Source organism: Doryrhamphus excisus, unplaced genomic scaffold (genome assembly GCF_037039965.1).
Source record: "Doryrhamphus excisus strain RoL-2023G ecotype Guam unplaced genomic scaffold, RoL_Dexc_Guam_v1.1 HiC_scaffold_24, whole genome shotgun sequence".
NCBI lineage: Eukaryota > Metazoa > Chordata > Actinopteri > Syngnathiformes > Syngnathidae > Doryrhamphus > Doryrhamphus excisus.
This window is the reverse complement of record NW_027621862.1, coordinates 8196642-8217922: the sequence shown is the minus strand read 5'-3', so window position 1 is coordinate 8217922 and position 21281 is coordinate 8196642. Positions and strand designations below refer to the sequence as shown.

Sequence of the window (21281 nt, the reverse complement as noted above, 5' to 3'; positions counted from 1 at the left end):
TTGTTAGAATAGAATGAATATAGCATCAGTTATCACCCTCATATCCATTTGCTTAGACAATAGAAAGAGTGTTTGAATGTGCTGAAGAAGAAATGTTCCTGTGACCCTGATCAGAGACCCCCAGCAACCCCCAGGTCCTGGAGGTGCCTGGATGCGCCAATCGCAGGTTACAAGCCAAACCTTTCAAGCGGTGATTGTGATTTCATGTTTTGTTGAAGAAAAGCCCATCATTTGTGGAACAATTTCCCCTACAAAGGAGAAATATTTGTCAGTTTGGACAATTGCCAATATGCCCCCACTTTGGACACATCGTCTTGTTTCATTGTTTGGCAACTGCTTCACCAGTCCACTTAAAAGGCTCACCCTTCATAGTGTAGTGGTTAGCACGTTTGCCTTACATGCAAAAGGTCCCTAGTTGGAAACTGGGTGGAAGCAAGGCCGTTCAATTCCTTCTTTTACAAAAAAATCAAGGTGACAAATGGGAACAAGGATATGTGCTTGGTCCCTGAAGGTGTGTACACGGGCATCTGTCCCCAGTTTGGACACACAATCCATATTTCCCGGATGACTGATCGGGTGCATCGCTGGCCTGCAGGAAGGGGCTTATAGGAAGGAGGTGGCCGCTGTGGTGTCGTTGCATGCAAACAACATCCTCATCCTTGGCACAGCGAAGACCAAGGAGGAGAATAATCGTCGATTCCGTCCGCTTACACCGGCAGGATTTCACAAGTCCTGTTGATAGCCTGGCCACTGGTGTGGTTTCCGTCATGCAGTGGTTCGCCTAACACTGAAGACACTCCTTCACCGGCGCTGTGGCTTAGTTGGTCAAAGTTCCTGTCTTGTAAACAGGAGGTCCTGGGTTCAAATCCCAGCAGTGCCTTGCATATGTGTTTCGGCGACTCCATTTTTTTCGCTCCAACATTTCAACTAAATGTTTTGAATCAGACATCTTGTTCTGTGGAAGAAATATCCATCATTTCTGATGTCATATGTAGCATAAATGTCATATGTACTACAATGCCCTCGACAAAGGCAAACAGATTGTGAATTTGGACATTTGCGGGGCTAAGAAAACAGACCACATTAGCAAAACAAAAGAGGTTCGGGTCTAACATTTAAGGGAAGCGCTCTGCTATCTGAGGTAATTCCCCTGCTGCTACAATGTTGGCAGAGAAGGTCCAGTCACAGGACAAATTTGGTTCCTTTGCTGGAGTACGTCAAAGTGACACTGTCTCTGCCTTTCTGAGTGCAGACATAAAGCAGTCCCTGGTGGTCTAGTGGCTAGGATTCGGCGCTCTCACCGCCGCGGCCGGGGTTCGATTCCCGGTCAGGGAATTGACATTTGGGTAGGTTTTGACTGGAGATAGGATTTGTCTTGGGCCACGGTCGAATGGTTGGGGTCATCTTGAAGCTCAAACCGTTGTCATCCTGAGGCGACTGACAACAGAAATATAAACGAAAAACATGGACACACAATGGACTACACAATAAGACAAGGTCCGCGACTGAGAATGCTGTCAGGACTGGGTTTAGGGTGAGACAGAGCATTTGTCGGATGCTCAGGGATAGATCCTTGTTAGAATAGAATGAATATAGCATCAGTTATCACCCTTATATCCATTTGCTTAGACAATAGAAAGAGTGTTTGAATGTGCTGAAGAAGAAATGTTCCTGTGACCCTGATCAGAGACCTCCAGCAACCCCCAGGTCCTGGAGGTGCCTGGATGCGCCAATCGCAGGTTACAAGCCAAACCTTTCAAGCGGTGATTGTGATTTCATGTTTTGTTGAAGAAAAGCCCATCATTTTTGGAACAATTTTCCCTACAAAGGAGAAATATTTGTCAGTTTGGACAATTGCCAATATGCCCCCACTTTGGACTCATCGTCTTGTTTCATTGTTTGGCAACTGCTTCACCAGTCCCCTTAAAAGGCTCACCCTTCATAGTGTAGTGGTTAGCACGTTTGCCTTACATGCAAAAGGTCCCTAGTTGGAAACTGGGTGGAAGCAAGGCCGTTCAATTCCTTCTTTTACAAAAAAATCAAGGTGACAAATGGGAACAAGGATATGTGCTTGATCCCTGAAGGTGTGTACACGGGCATCTGTCCCCAGTTTGGACACACAATCCATATTTCCCGGATGACTGATCGGGTGCATCGCTGGCCTGCAGGAAGGGGCTTATAGGAAGGAGGTGGCCGCTGTGGTGTCGTTGCATGCAAACAACATCCTCATCCTTGGCACAGCGAAGACCAAGGAGGAGAATAATCGTCGATTCGGTCCGCTTACACCGGCAGGATTTCACAAGTCCTGTTGATAGCCTGGCCACTGGTGTGGTTTCCGTCATGCAGTGGTTCGCCTAACACTGAAGACACTCCTTCACCGGCGCTGTGGCTTAGTTGGTCAAAGTTCCTGTCTCGTAAACAGGAGGTCCTGGGTTCAAATCCCAGCAGTGCCTTGCATATGTGTTTCGGCGACTCCATTGTTTTCTCTCCAACATTTCAAGTAAATGTTTTGAATCAGACGTCTTGTTCTGTGGAAGAAATATCCATCATTTCTGATGTCATATGTAGCATAAATGTCATATGTACTACAATGCCCTCGACAAAGGCAAACAGATTGTGAATTTGGACATTTGCGGGGCTAAGAAAACAGACCACATTAGCAAAACAAAAGAGGTTCGGGTCTAACATTTAAGGGAAGCGCTCTGCTATCTGAGGTAATTCCCCTGCTGCTACAATGTTGGCAGAGAAGGTCCAGTCACAGGACGAATTTGGTTCCTTTGCTGGAGTACGTCAAAGTGACACTGTCTCTGCCTTTCTGAGTGCAGACATAAAGCAGTCCCTGGTGGTCTAGTGGCTAGGATTCGGCGCTCTCACCGCCGCGGCCCGGGTTCGATTCCCGGTCAGGGAATTGACATTTGGGTAGGTTTTGACTGGAGATAGGATTTGTCTTGGGCCACGGTCGAATGGTTGGGGTCATCTTGAAGCTCAAACCGTTGTAATCCTGAGGCGACTGACAACAGAAATATAAACGAAACATGGACTACACAATAAGACAAGGTCCTCGACTGAGAATGCTGTCAGGACTGGGTTTAGGGTGAGACAGAGCATTTGTCGGATGCTCAGGGATAGATCCTTGTTAGAATAGAATGAATATAGCATCAGTTATCACCCTCATATCCATTTGCTTAGACAATAGAAAGAGTGTTTGAATGTGCTGAAGAAGAAATGTTCCTGTGACCCTGATCAGAGACCCCCAGCAACCCCCAGGTCCTGGAGGTGCCTGGATGCGCCAATCGCAGGTTACAAGCCAAACCTTTCAAGCGGTGATTGTGATTTCATGTTTTGTTGAAGAAAAGCCCATCATTTGTGGAACAATTTCCCCTACAAAGGAGAAATATTTGTCAGTTTGGACAATTGCCAATATGCCCCCACTTTGGACACATCGTCTTGTTTCATTGTTTGGCAACTGCTTCACCAGTCCACTTAAAAGGCTCACCCTTCATAGTGTAGTGGTTAGCACGTTTGCCTTACATGCAAAAGGTCCCTAGTTGGAAACTGGGTGGAAGCAAGGCCGTTCAATTCCTTCTTTTACAAAAAAATCAAGGTGACAAATGGGAACAAGGATATGTGCTTGGTCCCTGAAGGTGTGTACACGGGCATCTGTCCCCAGTTTGGACACACAATCCATATTTCCCGGATGACTGATCGGGTGCATCGCTGGCCTGCAGGAAGGGGCTTATAGGAAGGAGGTGGCCGCTGTGGTGTCGTTGCATGCAAACAACATCCTCATCCTTGGCACAGCGAAGACCAAGGAGGAGAATAATCGTCGATTCCGTCCGCTTACACCGGCAGGATTTCACAAGTCCTGTTGATAGCCTGGCCACTGGTGTGGTTTCCGTCATGCAGTGGTTCGCCTAACACTGAAGACACTCCTTCACCGGCGCTGTGGCTTAGTTGGTCAAAGTTCCTGTCTTGTAAACAGGAGGTCCTGGGTTCAAATCCCAGCAGTGCCTTGCATATGTGTTTTGGCGACTCCATTTTTTTCTCTCCAACATTTCATTAAATGTTTTGAATCAGACGTCTTGTTCTGTGGAAGAAATATCCATCATTTCTGATGTCATATGTAGCATAAATGTCATATGTACTACAATGTCCTCGACAAAGGCAAACAGATTGTGAATTTGGACATTTGCGGGGCCAAGAAAACAGACCACATTAGCAAAACAAAAGAGGTTCGGGTCTAACATTTAAGGGAAGCGCTCTGCTATCTGAGGTAATTCCCCTGCTGCTACAATGTTGGCAGAGAAGGTCCAGTCACAGGACAAATTTGGTTCCTTTGCTGGAGTACGTCAAAGTGACACTGTCTCTGCCTTTCTGAGTGCAGACATAAAGCAGTCCCTGGTGGTCTAGTGGCTAGGATTTGGCGCTCTCACCGCCGCGGCCCGGGTTCGATTCCCGGTCAGGGAATTGACATTTGGGTAGGTTTTGACTGGAGATAGGATTTGTCTTGGGCCACGGTCGAATGGTTGGGGTCATCTTGAAGCTCAAACCGTTGTCATCCTGAGGCGACTGACAACAGAAATATAAACGAAAAACATGGACACACAATGGACTACACAATAAGACAAGGTCCGCGACTGAGAATGCTGTCAGGACTGGGTTTAGGGTGAGACAGAGCATTTGTCGGATGCTCAGGGATAGATCCTTGTTAGAATAGAATGAATATAGCATCAGTTATCACCCTTATATCCATTTGCTTAGACAATAGAAAGAGTGTTTGAATGTGCTGAAGAAGAAATGTTCCTGTGACCCTGATCAGAGACCTCCAGCAACCCCCAGGTCCTGGAGGTGCCTGGATGCGCCAATCGCAGGTTACAAGCCAAACCTTTCAAGCGGTGATTGTGATTTCATGTTTTGTTGAAGAAAAGCCCATCATTTTTGGAACAATTTTCCCTACAAAGGAGAAATATTTGTCAGTTTGGACAATTGCCAATATGCCCCCACTTTGGACTCATCGTCTTGTTTCATTGTTTGGCAACTGCTTCACCAGTCCCCTTAAAAGGCTCACCCTTCATAGTGTAGTGGTTAGCACGTTTGCCTTACATGCAAAAGGTCCCTAGTTGGAAACTGGGTGGAAGCAAGGCCGTTCAATTCCTTCTTTTACAAAAAAATCAAGGTGACAAATGGGAACAAGGATATGTGCTTGATCCCTGAAGGTGTGTACACGGGCATCTGTCCCCAGTTTGGACACACAATCCATATTTCCCGGATGACTGATCGGGTGCATCGCTGGCCTGCAGGAAGGGGCTTATAGGAAGGAGGTGGCCGCTGTGGTGTCGTTGCATGCAAACAACATCCTCATCCTTGGCACAGCGAAGACCAAGGAGGAGAATAATCGTCGATTCGGTCCGCTTACACCGGCAGGATTTCACAAGTCCTGTTGATAGCCTGGCCACTGGTGTGGTTTCCGTCATGCAGTGGTTCGCCTAACACTGAAGACACTCCTTCACCGGCGCTGTGGCTTAGTTGGTCAAAGTTCCTGTCTCGTAAACAGGAGGTCCTGGGTTCAAATCCCAGCAGTGCCTTGCATATGTGTTTCGGCGACTCCATTGTTTTCTCTCCAACATTTCAAGTAAATGTTTTGAATCAGACGTCTTGTTCTGTGGAAGAAATATCCATCATTTCTGATGTCATATGTAGCATAAATGTCATATGTACTACAATGCCCTCGACAAAGGCAAACAGATTGTGAATTTGGACATTTGCGGGGCTAAGAAAACAGACCACATTAGCAAAACAAAAGAGGTTCGGGTCTAACATTTAAGGGAAGCGCTCTGCTATCTGAGGTAATTCCCCTGCTGCTACAATGTTGGCAGAGAAGGTCCAGTCACAGGACGAATTTGGTTCCTTTGCTGGAGTACGTCAAAGTGACACTGTCTCTGCCTTTCTGAGTGCAGACATAAAGCAGTCCCTGGTGGTCTAGTGGCTAGGATTCGGCGCTCTCACCGCCGCGGCCCGGGTTCGATTCCCGGTCAGGGAATTGACATTTGGGTAGGTTTTGACTGGAGATAGGATTTGTCTTGGGCCACGGTCGAATGGTTGGGGTCATCTTGAAGCTCAAACCGTTGTAATCCTGAGGCGACTGACAACAGAAATATAAACGAAACATGGACTACACAATAAGACAAGGTCCTCGACTGAGAATGCTGTCAGGACTGGGTTTAGGGTGAGACAGAGCATTTGTCGGATGCTCAGGGATAGATCCTTGTTAGAATAGAATGAATATAGCATCAGTTATCACCCTCATATCCATTTGCTTAGACAATAGAAAGAGTGTTTGAATGTGCTGAAGAAGAAATGTTCCTGTGACCCTGATCAGAGACCCCCAGCAACCCCCAGGTCCTGGAGGTGCCTGGATGCGCCAATCGCAGGTTACAAGCCAAACCTTTCAAGCGGTGATTGTGATTTCATGTTTTGTTGAAGAAAAGCCCATCATTTGTGGAACAATTTCCCCTACAAAGGAGAAATATTTGTCAGTTTGGACAATTGCCAATATGCCCCCACTTTGGACACATCGTCTTGTTTCATTGTTTGGCAACTGCTTCACCAGTCCACTTAAAAGGCTCACCCTTCATAGTGTAGTGGTTAGCACGTTTGCCTTACATGCAAAAGGTCCCTAGTTGGAAACTGGGTGGAAGCAAGGCCGTTCAATTCCTTCTTTTACAAAAAAATCAAGGTGACAAATGGGAACAAGGATATGTGCTTGGTCCCTGAAGGTGTGTACACGGGCATCTGTCCCCAGTTTGGACACACAATCCATATTTCCCGGATGACTGATCGGGTGCATCGCTGGCCTGCAGGAAGGGGCTTATAGGAAGGAGGTGGCCGCTGTGGTGTCGTTGCATGCAAACAACATCCTCATCCTTGGCACAGCGAAGACCAAGGAGGAGAATAATCGTCGATTCCGTCCGCTTACACCGGCAGGATTTCACAAGTCCTGTTGATAGCCTGGCCACTGGTGTGGTTTCCGTCATGCAGTGGTTCGCCTAACACTGAAGACACTCCTTCACCGGCGCTGTGGCTTAGTTGGTCAAAGTTCCTGTCTTGTAAACAGGAGGTCCTGGGTTCAAATCCCAGCAGTGCCTTGCATATGTGTTTCGGCGACTCCATTTTTTTCGCTCCAACATTTCAACTAAATGTTTTGAATCAGACATCTTGTTCTGTGGAAGAAATATCCATCATTTCTGATGTCATATGTAGCATAAATGTCATATGTACTACAATGCCCTCGACAAAGGCAAACAGATTGTGAATATGGACATTTGCGGGGCCAAGAAAACAGACCACATTAGCAAAACAAAAGAGGTTCGGGTCTAACATTTAAGGGAAGCGCTCTGCTATCTGAGGTAATTCCCCTGCTGCTACAATGTTGGCAGAGAAGGTCCAGTCACAGGACAAATTTGGTTCCTTTGCTGGAGTACGTCAAAGTGACACTGTCTCTGCCTTTCTGAGTGCAGACATAAAGCAGTCCCTGGTGGTCTAGTGGCTAGGATTCGGCGCTCTCACCGCCGCGGCCCGGGTTCGATTCCCGGTCAGGGAATTGACATTTGGGTAGGTTTTGACTGGAGATAGGATTTGTCTTGGGCCACGGTCGAATGGTTGGGGTCATCTTGAAGCTCAAACCGTTGTCATCCTGAGGCGACTGACAACAGAAATATAAACGAAAAACATGGACACACAATGGACTACACAATAAGACAAGGTCCGCGACTGAGAATGCTGTCAGGACTGGGTTTAGGGTGAGACAGAGCATTTGTCGGATGCTCAGGGATAGATCCTTGTTAGAATAGAATGAATATAGCATCAGTTATCACCCTTATATCCATTTGCTTAGACAATAGAAAGAGTGTTTGAATGTGCTGAAGAAGAAATGTTCCTGTGACCCTGATCAGAGACCTCCAGCAACCCCCAGGTCCTGGAGGTGCCTGGATGCGCCAATCGCAGGTTACAAGCCAAACCTTTCAAGCGGTGATTGTGATTTCATGTTTTGTTGAAGAAAAGCCCATCATTTTTGGAACAATTTTCCCTACAAAGGAGAAATATTTGTCAGTTTGGACAATTGCCAATATGCCCCCACTTTGGACTCATCGTCTTGTTTCATTGTTTGGCAACTGCTTCACCAGTCCCCTTAAAAGGCTCACCCTTCATAGTGTAGTGGTTAGCACGTTTGCCTTACATGCAAAAGGTCCCTAGTTGGAAACTGGGTGGAAGCAAGGCCGTTCAATTCCTTCTTTTACAAAAAAATCAAGGTGACAAATGGGAACAAGGATATGTGCTTGATCCCTGAAGGTGTGTACACGGGCATCTGTCCCCAGTTTGGACACACAATCCATATTTCCCGGATGACTGATCGGGTGCATCGCTGGCCTGCAGGAAGGGGCTTATAGGAAGGAGGTGGCCGCTGTGGTGTCGTTGCATGCAAACAACATCCTCATCCTTGGCACAGCGAAGACCAAGGAGGAGAATAATCGTCGATTCGGTCCGCTTACACCGGCAGGATTTCACAAGTCCTGTTGATAGCCTGGCCACTGGTGTGGTTTCCGTCATGCAGTGGTTCGCCTAACACTGAAGACACTCCTTCACCGGCGCTGTGGCTTAGTTGGTCAAAGTTCCTGTCTCGTAAACAGGAGGTCCTGGGTTCAAATCCCAGCAGTGCCTTGCATATGTGTTTCGGCGACTCCATTGTTTTCTCTCCAACATTTCAAGTAAATGTTTTGAATCAGACGTCTTGTTCTGTGGAAGAAATATCCATCATTTCTGATGTCATATGTAGCATAAATGTCATATGTACTACAATGCCCTCGACAAAGGCAAACAGATTGTGAATTTGGACATTTGCGGGGCTAAGAAAACAGACCACATTAGCAAAACAAAAGAGGTTCGGGTCTAACATTTAAGGGAAGCGCTCTGCTATCTGAGGTAATTCCCCTGCTGCTACAATGTTGGCAGAGAAGGTCCAGTCACAGGACGAATTTGGTTCCTTTGCTGGAGTACGTCAAAGTGACACTGTCTCTGCCTTTCTGAGTGCAGACATAAAGCAGTCCCTGGTGGTCTAGTGGCTAGGATTCGGCGCTCTCACCGCCGCGGCCCGGGTTCGATTCCCGGTCAGGGAATTGACATTTGGGTAGGTTTTGACTGGAGATAGGATTTGTCTTGGGCCACGGTCGAATGGTTGGGGTCATCTTGAAGCTCAAACCGTTGTAATCCTGAGGCGACTGACAACAGAAATATAAACGAAACATGGACTACACAATAAGACAAGGTCCTCGACTGAGAATGCTGTCAGGACTGGCTTTAGGGTGAGACAGAGCATTTGTCGGATGCTCAGGGATAGATCCTTGTTAGAATAGAATGAATATAGCATCAGTTATCACCCTCATATCCATTTGCTTAGACAATAGAAAGAGTGTTTGAATGTGCTGAAGAAGAAATGTTCCTGTGACCCTGATCAGAGACCCCCAGCAACCCCCAGGTCCTGGAGGTGCCTGGATGCGCCAATCGCAGGTTACAAGCCAAACCTTTCAAGCGGTGATTGTGATTTCATGTTTTGTTGAAGAAAAGCCCATCATTTGTGGAACAATTTCCCCTACAAAGGAGAAATATTTGTCAGTTTGGACAATTGCCAATATGCCCCCACTTTGGACACATCGTCTTGTTTCATTGTTTGGCAACTGCTTCACCAGTCCACTTAAAAGGCTCACCCTTCATAGTGTAGTGGTTAGCACGTTTGCCTTACATGCAAAAGGTCCCTAGTTGGAAACTGGGTGGAAGCAAGGCCGTTCAATTCCTTCTTTTACAAAAAAATCAAGGTGACAAATGGGAACAAGGATATGTGCTTGGTCCCTGAAGGTGTGTACACGGGCATCTGTCCCCAGTTTGGACACACAATCCATATTTCCCGGATGACTGATCGGGTGCATCGCTGGCCTGCAGGAAGGGGCTTATAGGAAGGAGGTGGCCGCTGTGGTGTCGTTGCATGCAAACAACATCCTCATCCTTGGCACAGCGAAGACCAAGGAGGAGAATAATCGTCGATTCCGTCCGCTTACACCGGCAGGATTTCACAAGTCCTGTTGATAGCCTGGCCACTGGTGTGGTTTCCGTCATGCAGTGGTTCGCCTAACACTGAAGACACTCCTTCACCGGCGCTGTGGCTTAGTTGGTCAAAGTTCCTGTCTCGTAAACAGGAGGTCCTGGGTTCAAATCCCAGCAGTGCCTTGCATATGTGTTTCGGCGACTCCATTTTTGTCTCTCCAACATTTCATTAAATGTTTTGAATCAGACGTCTTGTTCTGTGGAAGAAATATCCATCATTTCTGATGTCATATGTAGCATAAATGTCATATGTACTACAATGCCCTCGACAAAGGCAAACAGATTGTGAATATGGACATTTGCGGGGCCAAGAAAACAGACCACATTAGCAAAACAAAAGAGGTTCGGGTCTAACATTTAAGGGAAGCGCTCTGCTATCTGAGGTAATTCCCCTGCTGCTACAATGTTGGCAGAGAAGGTCCAGTCACAGGACAAATTTGGTTCCTTTGCTGGAGTACGTCAAAGTGACACTGTCTCTGCCTTTCTGAGTGCAGACATAAAGCAGTCCCTGGTGGTCTAGTGGCTAGGATTCGGCGCTCTCACCGCCGCGGCCCGGGTTCGATTCCCGGTCAGGGAATTGACATTTGGGTAGGTTTTGACTGGAGATAGGATTTGTCTTGGGCCACGGTCGAATGGTTGGGGTCATCTTGAAGCTCAAACCGTTGTAATCCTGAGGCGACTGACAACAGAAATATAAACGAAACATGGACTACACAATAAGACAAGGTCCTCGACTGAGAATGCTGTCAGGACTGGCTTTAGGGTGAGACAGAGCATTTGTCGGATGCTCAGGGATAGATCCTTGTTAGAATAGAATGAATATAGCATCAGTTATCACCCTTATATCCATTTGCTTAGACAATAGAAAGAGTGTTTGAATGTGCTGAAGAAGAAATGTTCCTGTGACCCTGATCAGAGACCTCCAGCAACCCCCAGGTCCTGGAGGTGCCTGGATGCGCCAATCGCAGGTTACAAGCCAAACCTTTCAAGCGGTGATTGTGATTTCATGTTTTGTTGAAGAAAAGCCCATCATTTTTGGAACAATTTTCCCTACAAAGGAGAAATATTTGTCAGTTTGGACAATTGCCAATATGCCCCCACTTTGGACTCATCGTCTTGTTTCATTGTTTGGCAACTGCTTCACCAGTCCCCTTAAAAGGCTCACCCTTCATAGTGTAGTGGTTAGCACGTTTGCCTTACATGCAAAAGGTCCCTAGTTGGAAACTGGGTGGAAGCAAGGCCGTTCAATTCCTTCTTTTACAAAAAAATCAAGGTGACAAATGGGAACAAGGATATGTGCTTGATCCCTGAAGGTGTGTACACGGGCATCTGTCCCCAGTTTGGACACACAATCCATATTTCCCGGATGACTGATCGGGTGCATCGCTGGCCTGCAGGAAGGGGCTTATAGGAAGGAGGTGGCCGCTGTGGTGTCGTTGCATGCAAACAACATCCTCATCCTTGGCACAGCGAAGACCAAGGAGGAGAATAATCGTCGATTCGGTCCGCTTACACCGGCAGGATTTCACAAGTCCTGTTGATAGCCTGGCCACTGGTGTGGTTTCCGTCATGCAGTGGTTCGCCTAACACTGAAGACACTCCTTCACCGGTGCTGTGGCTTAGTTGGTCAAAGTTCCTGTCTCGTAAACAGGAGGTCCTGGGTTCAAATCCCAGCAGTGCCTTGCATATGTGTTTCGGTGACTCCATTGTTTTCTCTCCAACATTTCAAGTAAATGTTTTGAATCAGACGTCTTGTTCTGTGGAAGAAATATCCATCATTTCTGATGTCATATGTAGCATAAATGTCATATGTACTACAATGCCCTCGACAAAGGCAAACAGATTGTGAATTTGGACATTTGCGGGGCTAAGAAAACAGACCACATTAGCAAAACAAAAGAGGTTCGGGTCTAACATTTAAGGGAAGCGCTCTGCTATCTGAGGTAATTCCCCTGCTGCTACAATGTTGGCAGAGAAGGTCCAGTCACAGGACGAATTTGGTTCCTTTGCTGGAGTACGTCAAAGTGACACTGTCTCTGCCTTTCTGAGTGCAGACATAAAGCAGTCCCTGGTGGTCTAGTGGCTAGGATTCGGCGCTCTCACCGCCGCGGCCCGGGTTCGATTCCCGGTCAGGGAATTGACATTTGGGTAGGTTTTGACTGGAGATAGGATTTGTCTTGGGCCACGGTCGAATGGTTGGGGTCATCTTGAAGCTCAAACCGTTGTAATCCTGAGGCGACTGACAACAGAAATATAAACGAAACATGGACTACACAATAAGACAAGGTCCTCGACTGAGAATGCTGTCAGGACTGGGTTTAGGGTGAGACAGAGCATTTGTCGGATGCTCAGGGATAGATCCTTGTTAGAATAGAATGAATATAGCATCAGTTATCACCCTCATATCCATTTGCTTAGACAATAGAAAGAGTGTTTGAATGTGCTGAAGAAGAAATGTTCCTGTGACCCTGATCAGAGACCCCCAGCAACCCCCAGGTCCTGGAGGTGCCTGGATGCGCCAATCGCAGGTTACAAGCCAAACCTTTCAAGCGGTGATTGTGATTTCATGTTTTGTTGAAGAAAAGCCCATCATTTGTGGAACAATTTCCCCTACAAAGGAGAAATATTTGTCAGTTTGGACAATTGCCAATATGCCCCCACTTTGGACACATCGTCTTGTTTCATTGTTTGGCAACTGCTTCACCAGTCCACTTAAAAGGCTCACCCTTCATAGTGTAGTGGTTAGCACGTTTGCCTTACATGCAAAAGGTCCCTAGTTGGAAACTGGGTGGAAGCAAGGCCGTTCAATTCCTTCTTTTACAAAAAAATCAAGGTGACAAATGGGAACAAGGATATGTGCTTGGTCCCTGAAGGTGTGTACACGGGCATCTGTCCCCAGTTTGGACACACAATCCATATTTCCCGGATGACTGATCGGGTGCATCGCTGGCCTGCAGGAAGGGGCTTATAGGAAGGAGGTGGCCGCTGTGGTGTCGTTGCATGCAAACAACATCCTCATCCTTGGCACAGCGAAGACCAAGGAGGAGAATAATCGTCGATTCCGTCCGCTTACACCGGCAGGATTTCACAAGTCCTGTTGATAGCCTGGCCACTGGTGTGGTTTCCGTCATGCAGTGGTTCGCCTAACACTGAAGACACTCCTTCACCGGCGCTGTGGCTTAGTTGGTCAAAGTTCCTGTCTTGTAAACAGGAGGTCCTGGGTTCAAATCCCAGCAGTGCCTTGCATATGTGTTTCGGCGACTCCATTTTTTTCGCTCCAACATTTCAACTAAATGTTTTGAATCAGACATCTTGTTCTGTGGAAGAAATATCCATCATTTCTGATGTCATATGTAGCATAAATGTCATATGTACTACAATGCCCTCGACAAAGGCAAACAGATTGTGAATTTGGACATTTGCGGGGCTAAGAAAACAGACCACATTAGCAAAACAAAAGAGGTTCGGGTCTAACATTTAAGGGAAGCGCTCTGCTATCTGAGGTAATTCCCCTGCTGCTACAATGTTGGCAGAGAAGGTCCAGTCACAGGACGAATTTGGTTCCTTTGCTGGAGTACGTCAAAGTGACACTGTCTTTGCCTTTCTGAGTGCAGACATAAAGCAGTCCCTGGTGGTCTAGTGGCTAGGCTTCGGCGCTCTCACCGCCGCGGCCCGGGTTCGATTCCCGGTCAGGGAATTGACATTTGGGTAGGTTTTGACTGGAGATAGGATTTGTCTTGGGCCACGGTCGAATGGTTGGGTTCATCTTGAAGCTCAAACCGTTGTCATCCTGAGGCGACTAACAACAGAAATATAAACAAAACATGGACACACACTGGACTACACAATAAGACAAGGTCCTCGACTGAAAATGCTGTCAGGACTGGGTTTAGGGTGAGACAGAGCATTTGTCGGATGCTCAGGGATAGATCCTTGTTAGAATAGAATGAATATAGCATCAGTTATCACCCTCATATCCATTTGCTTAGACAATAGAAAGAGTGTTTGAATGTGCTGAAGAAGAAATGTTCCTGTGACCCTGATCAGAGACCCCCACCAACCCCCAGGTCCTGGAGGTGCCTGGATGCGCCAATCGCAGGTTACAAGCCAAACCTTTCAAGCGGTGATTGTGATCTCGTTTTGTTGAAGAAAAGCCCATCATTTGTGGAACAATTTCCCCTACAAAGGATAAATATTTGTCAGTTGGGACAATTGCCAATATGCCCCCACTTTGGACTCATCGTCTTGTTTCATTGTTTGGCAACTGCTTCACCAGTCCCCTTAAAAGGCTCACCCTTCATAGTGTAGTGGTTAGCACGTTTGCCTTACATGCAAAAGGTCCCTAGTTGGAAACTGGGTGGAAGCAAGGCCGTTCAATTCCTTCTTTTACAAAAAAATCAAGGTGACAAATGGGAACAAGGATATGTGCTTGATCCCTGAAGGTGTGTACACGGGCATCTGTCCCCAGTTTGGACACACAATCCATATTTCCCGGATGACTGATCGGGTGTATCGCTGGCCTGCAGGAAGGGGCTTATAGGAAGGAGGTGGTCGCTGTGGTGTCGTTGCATGCAAACAACATCCTCATCCTTGGCACAGCGAAGACCAAGGAGGAGAATAATCGTCGATTCGGTCCGCTTACACCGGCAGGATTTCACAAGTCCTGTTGATAGCCTGGCCACTGGTGTGGTTTCCGTCATGCAGTGGTTCGCCTAACACTGAAGACACTCCTTCACCGGCGCTGTGGCTTAGTTGGTCAAAGTTCCTGTCTCGTAAACAGGAGGTCCTGGGTTCAAATCCCAGCAGTGCCTTGCATATGTGTTTCGGCGACTCCATTTTTGTCTCTCCAACATTTCATTAAATGTTTTGAATCAGACGTCTTGTTCTGTGGAAGAAATATCCATCATTTCTGATGTCATATGTAGCATAAATGTCATATGTACTACAATGCCCTCGACAAAGGCAAACAGATTGTGAATATGGACATTTGCGGGGCCAAGAAAACAGACCACATTAGCAAAACAAAAGAGGTTCGGGTCTAACATTTAAGGGAAGCGCTCTGCTATCTGAGGTAATTCCCCTGCTGCTACAATGTTGGCAGAGAAGGTCCAGTCACAGGACAAATTTGGTTCCTTTGCTGGAGTACGTCAAAGTGACACTGTCTCTGCCTTTCTGAGTGCAGACATAAAGCAGTCCCTGGTGGTCTAGTGGCTAGGATTCGGCGCTCTCACCGCCGTGGCCCGGGTTCGATTCCCGGTCAGGGAATTGACATTTGGGTAGGTTTTGACTGGAGATAGGATTTGTCTTGGGCCACGGTCGAATGGTTGGGGTCATCTTGAAGCTCAAACCGTTGTCATCCTGAGGCGACTGACAACAGAAATATAACCGAAACATGGACACACACTGGACTACACAATAAGACAAGGTCCTCGACTGAGAATGCTGTCAGGACTGGGTTTAGGGTGAGACAGAGCATTTGTCGGATGCTCAGGGATAGATCCTTGTTAGAATAGAATGAATATAGCATCAGTTATCACCCTTATATCCATTTGCTTAGACAATAGAAAGAGTGTTTGAATGTGCTGAAGAAGAAATGTTCCTGTGACCCTGATCAGAGACCCCCAGCAACCCCCAGGTCCTGGAGGTGCCTGGATGCGCCAATCGCAGGTTACAAGCCAAACCTTTCAAGCGGTGATTGTGATTTCATGTTTTGTTGAAGAAAAGCCCATCATTTGTGGAACAATTTCCCCTACAAAGGAGAAATATTTGTCAGTTTGGACAATTGCCAATATGCCCCCACTTTGGACACATCGTCTTGTTTCATTGTTTGGCAACTGCTTCACCAGTCCACTTAAAAGGCTCACCCTTCATAGTGTAGTGGTTAGCACGTTTGCCTTACATGCAAAAGGTCCCTAGTTGGAAACTGGGTGGAAGCAAGGCCGTTCAATTCCTTCTTTTACAAAAAAATCAAGGTGACAAATGGGAACAAGGATATGTGCTTGGTCCCTGAAGGTGTGTACACGGGCATCTGTCCCCAGTTTGGACACACAATCCATATTTCCCGGATGACTGATCGGGTGCATCGCTGGCCTGCAGGAAGGGGCTTATAGGAAGGAGGTGGCCGCTGTGGTGTCGTTGCATGCAAACAACATCCTCATCCTTGGCACAGCAAAGACCAAGGAGGAGAATAATCGTCGATTCCGTCCGCTTACACCGGCAGGATTTCACAAGTCCTGTTGATAGCCTGGCCACTGGTGTGGTTTCCGTCATGCAGTGGTTCGCCTAACACTGAAGACACTCCTTCACCGGCGCTGTGGCTTAGTTGGTCAAAGTTCCTGTCTCGTAAACAGGAGGTCCTGGGTTCAAATCCCAGCAGTGCCTTGCATATGTGTTTCGGCGACTCCATTTTTGTCTCTCCAACATTTCATCAAATGTTTTGAATCAGACGTCTTGTTCTGTGGAAGAAATATCCATCATTTCTGATGTCATATGTAGCATAAATGTCATATGTACTACAATGCCCTCGACAAAGGCAAACAGATTGTGAATATGGACATTTGCGGGGCCAAGAAAACAGACCACATTAGCAAAACAAAAGAGGTTCGGGTCTAACATTTAAGGGAAGCGCTCTGCTATCTGAGGTAATTCCCCTGCTGCTACAATGTTGGCAGAGAAGGTCCAGTCACAGGACAAATTTGGTTCCTTTGCTGGAGTACGTCAAAGTGACACTGTCTCTGCCTTTCTGAGTGCAGACATAAAGCAGTCCCTGGTGGTCTAGTGGCTAGGATTCGGCGCTCTCACCGCCGCGGCCCGGGTTCGATTCCCGGTCAGGGAATTGACATTTGGGTAGGTTTTGACTGGAGATAGGATTTGTCCTGGGCCACGGTCGAATGGTTGGGGTCATCTTGAAGCTCAAACCGTTGTCATCCTGAGGCGACTGACAACAGAAATATAAACGAAACATGGACACACAATGGACTACGCAATAAGACAAGGTCCTCGACTGAGAATGCTGTCAGGACTGGGTTTAGGGTGAGACAGAGCATTTGTCGGATGCTCAGGGATAGATCCTTGTTAGAATAGAATGAATATAGCATCAGTTATCACCCTTATATCCATTTGCTTAGACAATAGAAAGAGTGTTTGAATGTGCTGAAGAAGAAATGTTCCTGTGACCCTGATCAGAGACCCCCACCAACCCCCAGGTCCTGGAGGTGCCTGGATGCGCCAATCGCAGGTTACAAGCCAAACCTTTCAAGCGGTGATTGTGATCTCATGTTTTGTTGAAGAAAAGCCCATCATTTGTGGAACAATTTCCCCTACAAAGGAGAAATATTTGTCAGTTGGGACAATTGCCAATATGCCCCCACTTTGGACTCATCGTCTTGTTTCATTGTTTGGCAACTGCTTCACCAGTCCCCTTAAAAGGCTCACCCTTCATAGTGTAGTGGTTAGCACGTTTGCCTTACATGCAAAAGGTCCCTAGTTGGAAACTGGGTGGAAGCAAGGCCGTTCAATTCCTTCTTTTACAAAAAAATCAAGGTGACAAATGGGAACAAGGATATGTGCTTGATCCCTGAAGGTGTGTACACGGGCATCTGTCCCCAGTTTGGACACACAATCCATATTTCCCGGATGACTGATCGGGTGTATCGCTGGCCTGCAGGAAGGGGCTTATAGGAAGGAGGTGGTCGCTGTGGTGTCGTTGCATGCAAACAACATCCTCATCCTTGGCACAGCGAAGACCAAGGAGGAGAATAATCGTCGATTCGGTCCGCTTACACCGGCAGGATTTCACAAGTCCTGTTGATAGCCTGGCCACTGGTGTGGTTTCCGTCATGCAGTGGTTCGCCTAACACTGAAGACACTCCTTCACCGGCGCTGTGGCTTAGTTGGTCAAAGTTCCTGTCTCGTAAACAGGAGGTCCTGGATTCAAATCCCAGCAGTGCCTTGCATATGTGTTTCGGCGACTCCATTTTTTTCTCTCCAACATTTCAAGTAAATGTTTTGAATCAGACGTCTTGTTCTGTGGAAGAAATATCCATCATTTCTGATGTCATATGTAGCATAAATGTCATATGTACTACAATGCCCTCGACAAAGGCAAACAGATTGTGAATATGGACATTTGCGGGGCTAAGAAAACAGACCACATTAGCAAAACAAAAGAGGTTCGGGTCGAATTTGGTTCCTTTGCTGGAGTACGTCAAAGTGACACTGTCTTTGCCTTTCTGAGTGCAGACATAAAGCAGTCCCTGGTGGTCTAGTGGCTAGGATTCGGCGCTCTCACCGCCGCGGCCCGGGTTCGATTCCCGGTCAGGGAATTGACATTTGGGTAGGTTTTGACTGGAGATAGGATTTGTCTTGGGCCACGGTCGAATGGTTGGGGTCATCTTGAAGCTCAAACCGTTGTCATCCTGAGGCGACTGACAACAGAAATATAAACGAAAAACATGGACACACAATGGACTACACAATAAGACAAGGTCCGCGACTGAGAATGCTGTCAGGACTGGGTTTAGGGTGAGACAGAGCATTTGTTGGATGCTCAGGGATAGATCCTTGTTAGAATAGAATGAATATAGCATCAGTTATCACCCTTATATCCATTTGCTTAGACAATAGAAAGAGTGTTTGAATGTGCTGAAGAAGAAATGTTCCTGTGACCCTGATCAGAGACCTCCAGCAACCCCCAGGTCCTGGAGGTGCCTGGATGCGCCAATCGCAGGTTACAAGCCAAACCTTTCAAGCGGTGATTGTGATTTCATGTTTTGTTGAAGAAAAGCCCATCATTTTTGGAACAATTTTCCCTACAAAGGAGAAATATTTGTCAGTTTGGACAATTGCCAATATGCCCCCACTTTGGACACATCGTCTTGTTTCATTGTTTGGCAACTGCTTCACCAGTCCCCTTAAAAGGCTCACCCTTCATAGTGTAGTGGTTAGCACGTTTGCCTTACATGCAAAAGGTCCCTAGTTGGAAACTGGGTGGAAGCAAGGCCGTTCAATTCCTTCTTTTACAAAAAAATCAAGGTGACAAATGGGAACAAAGATATGTGCTTGATCCCTGAAGGTGTGTACACGGGCATCTGTCCCCAGTTTGGACACACAATCCATATTTCCCGGATGACTGATCGGGTGCATCGCTGGCCTGCAGGAAGGGGCTTATAGGAAGGAGGTGGCCGCTGTGGTGTCGTTGCATGCAAACAACATCCTCATCCTTGGCACAGCGAAGACCAAGGAGGAGAATAATCGTCGATTTGGTCTGCTTACACTGGCAGGATTTCACAAGTCCTGTTGATGGCCTGGCCACTGGTGTGGTTTCCGTCATGCAGTGGTTCGCCTAACACTGAAGACACTCCTTCACCGGCGCTGTGGCTTAGTTGGCCAAAGTTCCTGTCTCGTAAACAGGAGGTCCTGGGTTCAAATCCCAGCAGTGCCTTGCATATGTGTTTCGGCGACTCCATTTTTTTCTCTCCAACATTTCAAGTAAATGTTTTGAATCAGACGTCTTGTTCTGTGGAAGAAATATCCATCATTTCTGATGTCATATGTAGCATAAATGTCATATGTACTACAATGCCCTTGACAAAGGCAAACAGATTGTGAATATGGACATTTGCGGGGCTAAGAAAACAGACCACATTAGCAAAACAAAAGAGGTTCGGGTCTAACATTTAAGGGAAGCGCTCTGCTATCTGAGGTAATTCCCCTGCTGCTACAATGTTGGCAGAGAAGGTCCAGTCACAGGACGAATTTGGTTCCTTTGCTGGAGTACGTCAAAATGACACTGTCTCTGCCTTTCTGAGTGCAGACATAAAGCAGTCCCTGGTGGTCTAGTGGCTAGGATTCGGCGCTCTCACTGCCGCGGCCCGGGTTCGATTCCCGGTCAGGGAATTGACATTTGGGTAGGTTTTGACTGGAGATAGGATTTGTCTTGGGCCACGGTCGAATGGTTGGGGTCATCTTGAAGCTCAAACCGTTGTCATCCTGAGGCGACTGACAACAGAAATATAAACGAAACATGGAAACACAATGGACTACACAATAAGACAAGGTCCTCGACTGAGAATGCTGTCAGGACTGGGTTTAGGGTGAGACAGAGCATTTGTCGGATGCTCAGGGATAGATCCTTGTTAGAATAGAATGAATATAGCATCAGTTATCACCCTTATATCCATTTGCTTAGACAATAGAAAGAGTGTTTGAATGTGCTGAAGAAGAAATGTTCCTGTGACCCTGATCAGAGACCCCCACCAACCCCCAGGTCCTGGAGGTGCCTGGATGCGCCAATCGCAGGTTACAAGCCAAACCTTTCAAGCGGTGATTGTGATCTCATGTTTTGTTGAAGAAAAGCCCATCATTTGTGGAACAATTTCCCCTACAAAGGAGAAATATTTGTCAGTTGGGACAATTGCCAATATGCCCCCACTTTGGACTCATCGTCTTGTTTCATTGTTTGGCAACTGCTTCACCAGTCCCCTTAAAAGGCTCACCCTTCATAGTGTAGTGGTTAGCACGTTTGCCTTACATGCAAAAGGTCCCCAGTTGGAAACTGGGTGGAAGCAAGGCCGTTCAATTCCTTCTTTTACAAAAAAATCAAGGTGACAAATGGGAACAAGGATATGTGCTTGATCCCTGAAGGTGTGTACACGGGCATCTGTCCCCAGTTTGGACACACAATCCATATTTCCCGGATGACTGATCGGGTGTATCGCTGGCCTGCAGGAAGGGGCTTATAGGAAGGAGGTGGTCGCTGTGGTGTCGTTGCATGCAAACAACATCCTCATCCTTGGCACAGCGAAGACCAAGGAGGAGAATAATTGTCGATTCGGTCCGCTTACACCGGCAGGATTTCACAAGTCCTGTTGATAGCCTGGCCACTGGTGTGGTTTCCGTCATGCAGTGGTTCGCCTAACACTGAAGACACTCCTTCACCGGCGCTGTGGCTTAGTTGGTCAAAGTTCCTGTCTCGTAAACAGGAGGTCCTGGGTTCAAATCCCAGCAGTGCCTTGCATATGTGTTTCGGCGACTCCATTTTTTTCTCTCCAACATTTCAAGTAAATGTTTTGAATCAGACGTCTTGTTCTGTGGAAGAAATATCCATCATTTCTGATGTCATATGT

General features: G+C 47.0%; 27 non-coding genes across 27 annotated transcripts; all 27 read left to right on the top strand.

Moving 5' to 3' along the window:
• Nucleotides 1-806: 806 nt before the first annotated feature.
• Nucleotides 807-880, top strand: trnat-ugu (transfer RNA threonine (anticodon UGU)). Its single transcript has one exon. It is a non-coding gene; the product is annotated as a tRNA-Thr (tRNA).
• A 383-nt stretch (nucleotides 881-1263) lies between these two features.
• On the top strand, nucleotides 1264-1335 carry trnae-cuc (transfer RNA glutamic acid (anticodon CUC)). Its single transcript has one exon. It is a non-coding gene; the product is annotated as a tRNA-Glu (tRNA).
• A 1044-nt stretch (nucleotides 1336-2379) lies between these two features.
• trnat-cgu (transfer RNA threonine (anticodon CGU)) lies at nucleotides 2380-2453 on the top strand. Its single transcript has one exon. It is a non-coding gene; the product is annotated as a tRNA-Thr (tRNA).
• A 383-nt stretch (nucleotides 2454-2836) lies between these two features.
• trnae-cuc (transfer RNA glutamic acid (anticodon CUC)) lies at nucleotides 2837-2908 on the top strand. Its single transcript has one exon. It is a non-coding gene; the product is annotated as a tRNA-Glu (tRNA).
• Nucleotides 2909-3939: 1031 nt separating this feature from the next.
• Nucleotides 3940-4013, top strand: trnat-ugu (transfer RNA threonine (anticodon UGU)). Its single transcript has one exon. It is a non-coding gene; the product is annotated as a tRNA-Thr (tRNA).
• Nucleotides 4014-4395: 382 nt separating this feature from the next.
• Nucleotides 4396-4467, top strand: trnae-cuc (transfer RNA glutamic acid (anticodon CUC)). The gene has a single exon. It is a non-coding gene; the product is annotated as a tRNA-Glu (tRNA).
• A 1044-nt stretch (nucleotides 4468-5511) lies between these two features.
• On the top strand, nucleotides 5512-5585 carry trnat-cgu (transfer RNA threonine (anticodon CGU)). The gene has a single exon. It is a non-coding gene; the product is annotated as a tRNA-Thr (tRNA).
• Nucleotides 5586-5968: 383 nt separating this feature from the next.
• Nucleotides 5969-6040, top strand: trnae-cuc (transfer RNA glutamic acid (anticodon CUC)). The gene has a single exon. It is a non-coding gene; the product is annotated as a tRNA-Glu (tRNA).
• A 1031-nt stretch (nucleotides 6041-7071) lies between these two features.
• On the top strand, nucleotides 7072-7145 carry trnat-ugu (transfer RNA threonine (anticodon UGU)). The gene has a single exon. It is a non-coding gene; the product is annotated as a tRNA-Thr (tRNA).
• A 383-nt stretch (nucleotides 7146-7528) lies between these two features.
• On the top strand, nucleotides 7529-7600 carry trnae-cuc (transfer RNA glutamic acid (anticodon CUC)). Its single transcript has one exon. It is a non-coding gene; the product is annotated as a tRNA-Glu (tRNA).
• A 1044-nt stretch (nucleotides 7601-8644) lies between these two features.
• trnat-cgu (transfer RNA threonine (anticodon CGU)) lies at nucleotides 8645-8718 on the top strand. Its single transcript has one exon. It is a non-coding gene; the product is annotated as a tRNA-Thr (tRNA).
• Nucleotides 8719-9101: 383 nt separating this feature from the next.
• trnae-cuc (transfer RNA glutamic acid (anticodon CUC)) lies at nucleotides 9102-9173 on the top strand. The gene has a single exon. It is a non-coding gene; the product is annotated as a tRNA-Glu (tRNA).
• Nucleotides 9174-10204: 1031 nt separating this feature from the next.
• Nucleotides 10205-10278, top strand: trnat-cgu (transfer RNA threonine (anticodon CGU)). The gene has a single exon. It is a non-coding gene; the product is annotated as a tRNA-Thr (tRNA).
• A 382-nt stretch (nucleotides 10279-10660) lies between these two features.
• On the top strand, nucleotides 10661-10732 carry trnae-cuc (transfer RNA glutamic acid (anticodon CUC)). The gene has a single exon. It is a non-coding gene; the product is annotated as a tRNA-Glu (tRNA).
• Nucleotides 10733-11763: 1031 nt separating this feature from the next.
• On the top strand, nucleotides 11764-11837 carry trnat-cgu (transfer RNA threonine (anticodon CGU)). Its single transcript has one exon. It is a non-coding gene; the product is annotated as a tRNA-Thr (tRNA).
• Nucleotides 11838-12220: 383 nt separating this feature from the next.
• On the top strand, nucleotides 12221-12292 carry trnae-cuc (transfer RNA glutamic acid (anticodon CUC)). The gene has a single exon. It is a non-coding gene; the product is annotated as a tRNA-Glu (tRNA).
• A 1031-nt stretch (nucleotides 12293-13323) lies between these two features.
• Nucleotides 13324-13397, top strand: trnat-ugu (transfer RNA threonine (anticodon UGU)). Its single transcript has one exon. It is a non-coding gene; the product is annotated as a tRNA-Thr (tRNA).
• Nucleotides 13398-13780: 383 nt separating this feature from the next.
• Nucleotides 13781-13852, top strand: trnae-cuc (transfer RNA glutamic acid (anticodon CUC)). Its single transcript has one exon. It is a non-coding gene; the product is annotated as a tRNA-Glu (tRNA).
• A 1040-nt stretch (nucleotides 13853-14892) lies between these two features.
• Nucleotides 14893-14966, top strand: trnat-cgu (transfer RNA threonine (anticodon CGU)). Its single transcript has one exon. It is a non-coding gene; the product is annotated as a tRNA-Thr (tRNA).
• Nucleotides 14967-15348: 382 nt separating this feature from the next.
• On the top strand, nucleotides 15349-15420 carry trnae-cuc (transfer RNA glutamic acid (anticodon CUC)). The gene has a single exon. It is a non-coding gene; the product is annotated as a tRNA-Glu (tRNA).
• Nucleotides 15421-16462: 1042 nt separating this feature from the next.
• Nucleotides 16463-16536, top strand: trnat-cgu (transfer RNA threonine (anticodon CGU)). The gene has a single exon. It is a non-coding gene; the product is annotated as a tRNA-Thr (tRNA).
• A 382-nt stretch (nucleotides 16537-16918) lies between these two features.
• Nucleotides 16919-16990, top strand: trnae-cuc (transfer RNA glutamic acid (anticodon CUC)). The gene has a single exon. It is a non-coding gene; the product is annotated as a tRNA-Glu (tRNA).
• Nucleotides 16991-18032: 1042 nt separating this feature from the next.
• Nucleotides 18033-18106, top strand: trnat-cgu (transfer RNA threonine (anticodon CGU)). The gene has a single exon. It is a non-coding gene; the product is annotated as a tRNA-Thr (tRNA).
• Nucleotides 18107-18407: 301 nt separating this feature from the next.
• On the top strand, nucleotides 18408-18479 carry trnae-cuc (transfer RNA glutamic acid (anticodon CUC)). The gene has a single exon. It is a non-coding gene; the product is annotated as a tRNA-Glu (tRNA).
• A 1044-nt stretch (nucleotides 18480-19523) lies between these two features.
• trnat-cgu (transfer RNA threonine (anticodon CGU)) lies at nucleotides 19524-19597 on the top strand. Its single transcript has one exon. It is a non-coding gene; the product is annotated as a tRNA-Thr (tRNA).
• A 383-nt stretch (nucleotides 19598-19980) lies between these two features.
• On the top strand, nucleotides 19981-20052 carry trnae-cuc (transfer RNA glutamic acid (anticodon CUC)). The gene has a single exon. It is a non-coding gene; the product is annotated as a tRNA-Glu (tRNA).
• Nucleotides 20053-21094: 1042 nt separating this feature from the next.
• Nucleotides 21095-21168, top strand: trnat-cgu (transfer RNA threonine (anticodon CGU)). The gene has a single exon. It is a non-coding gene; the product is annotated as a tRNA-Thr (tRNA).
• Nucleotides 21169-21281: the final 113 nt, after the last annotated feature.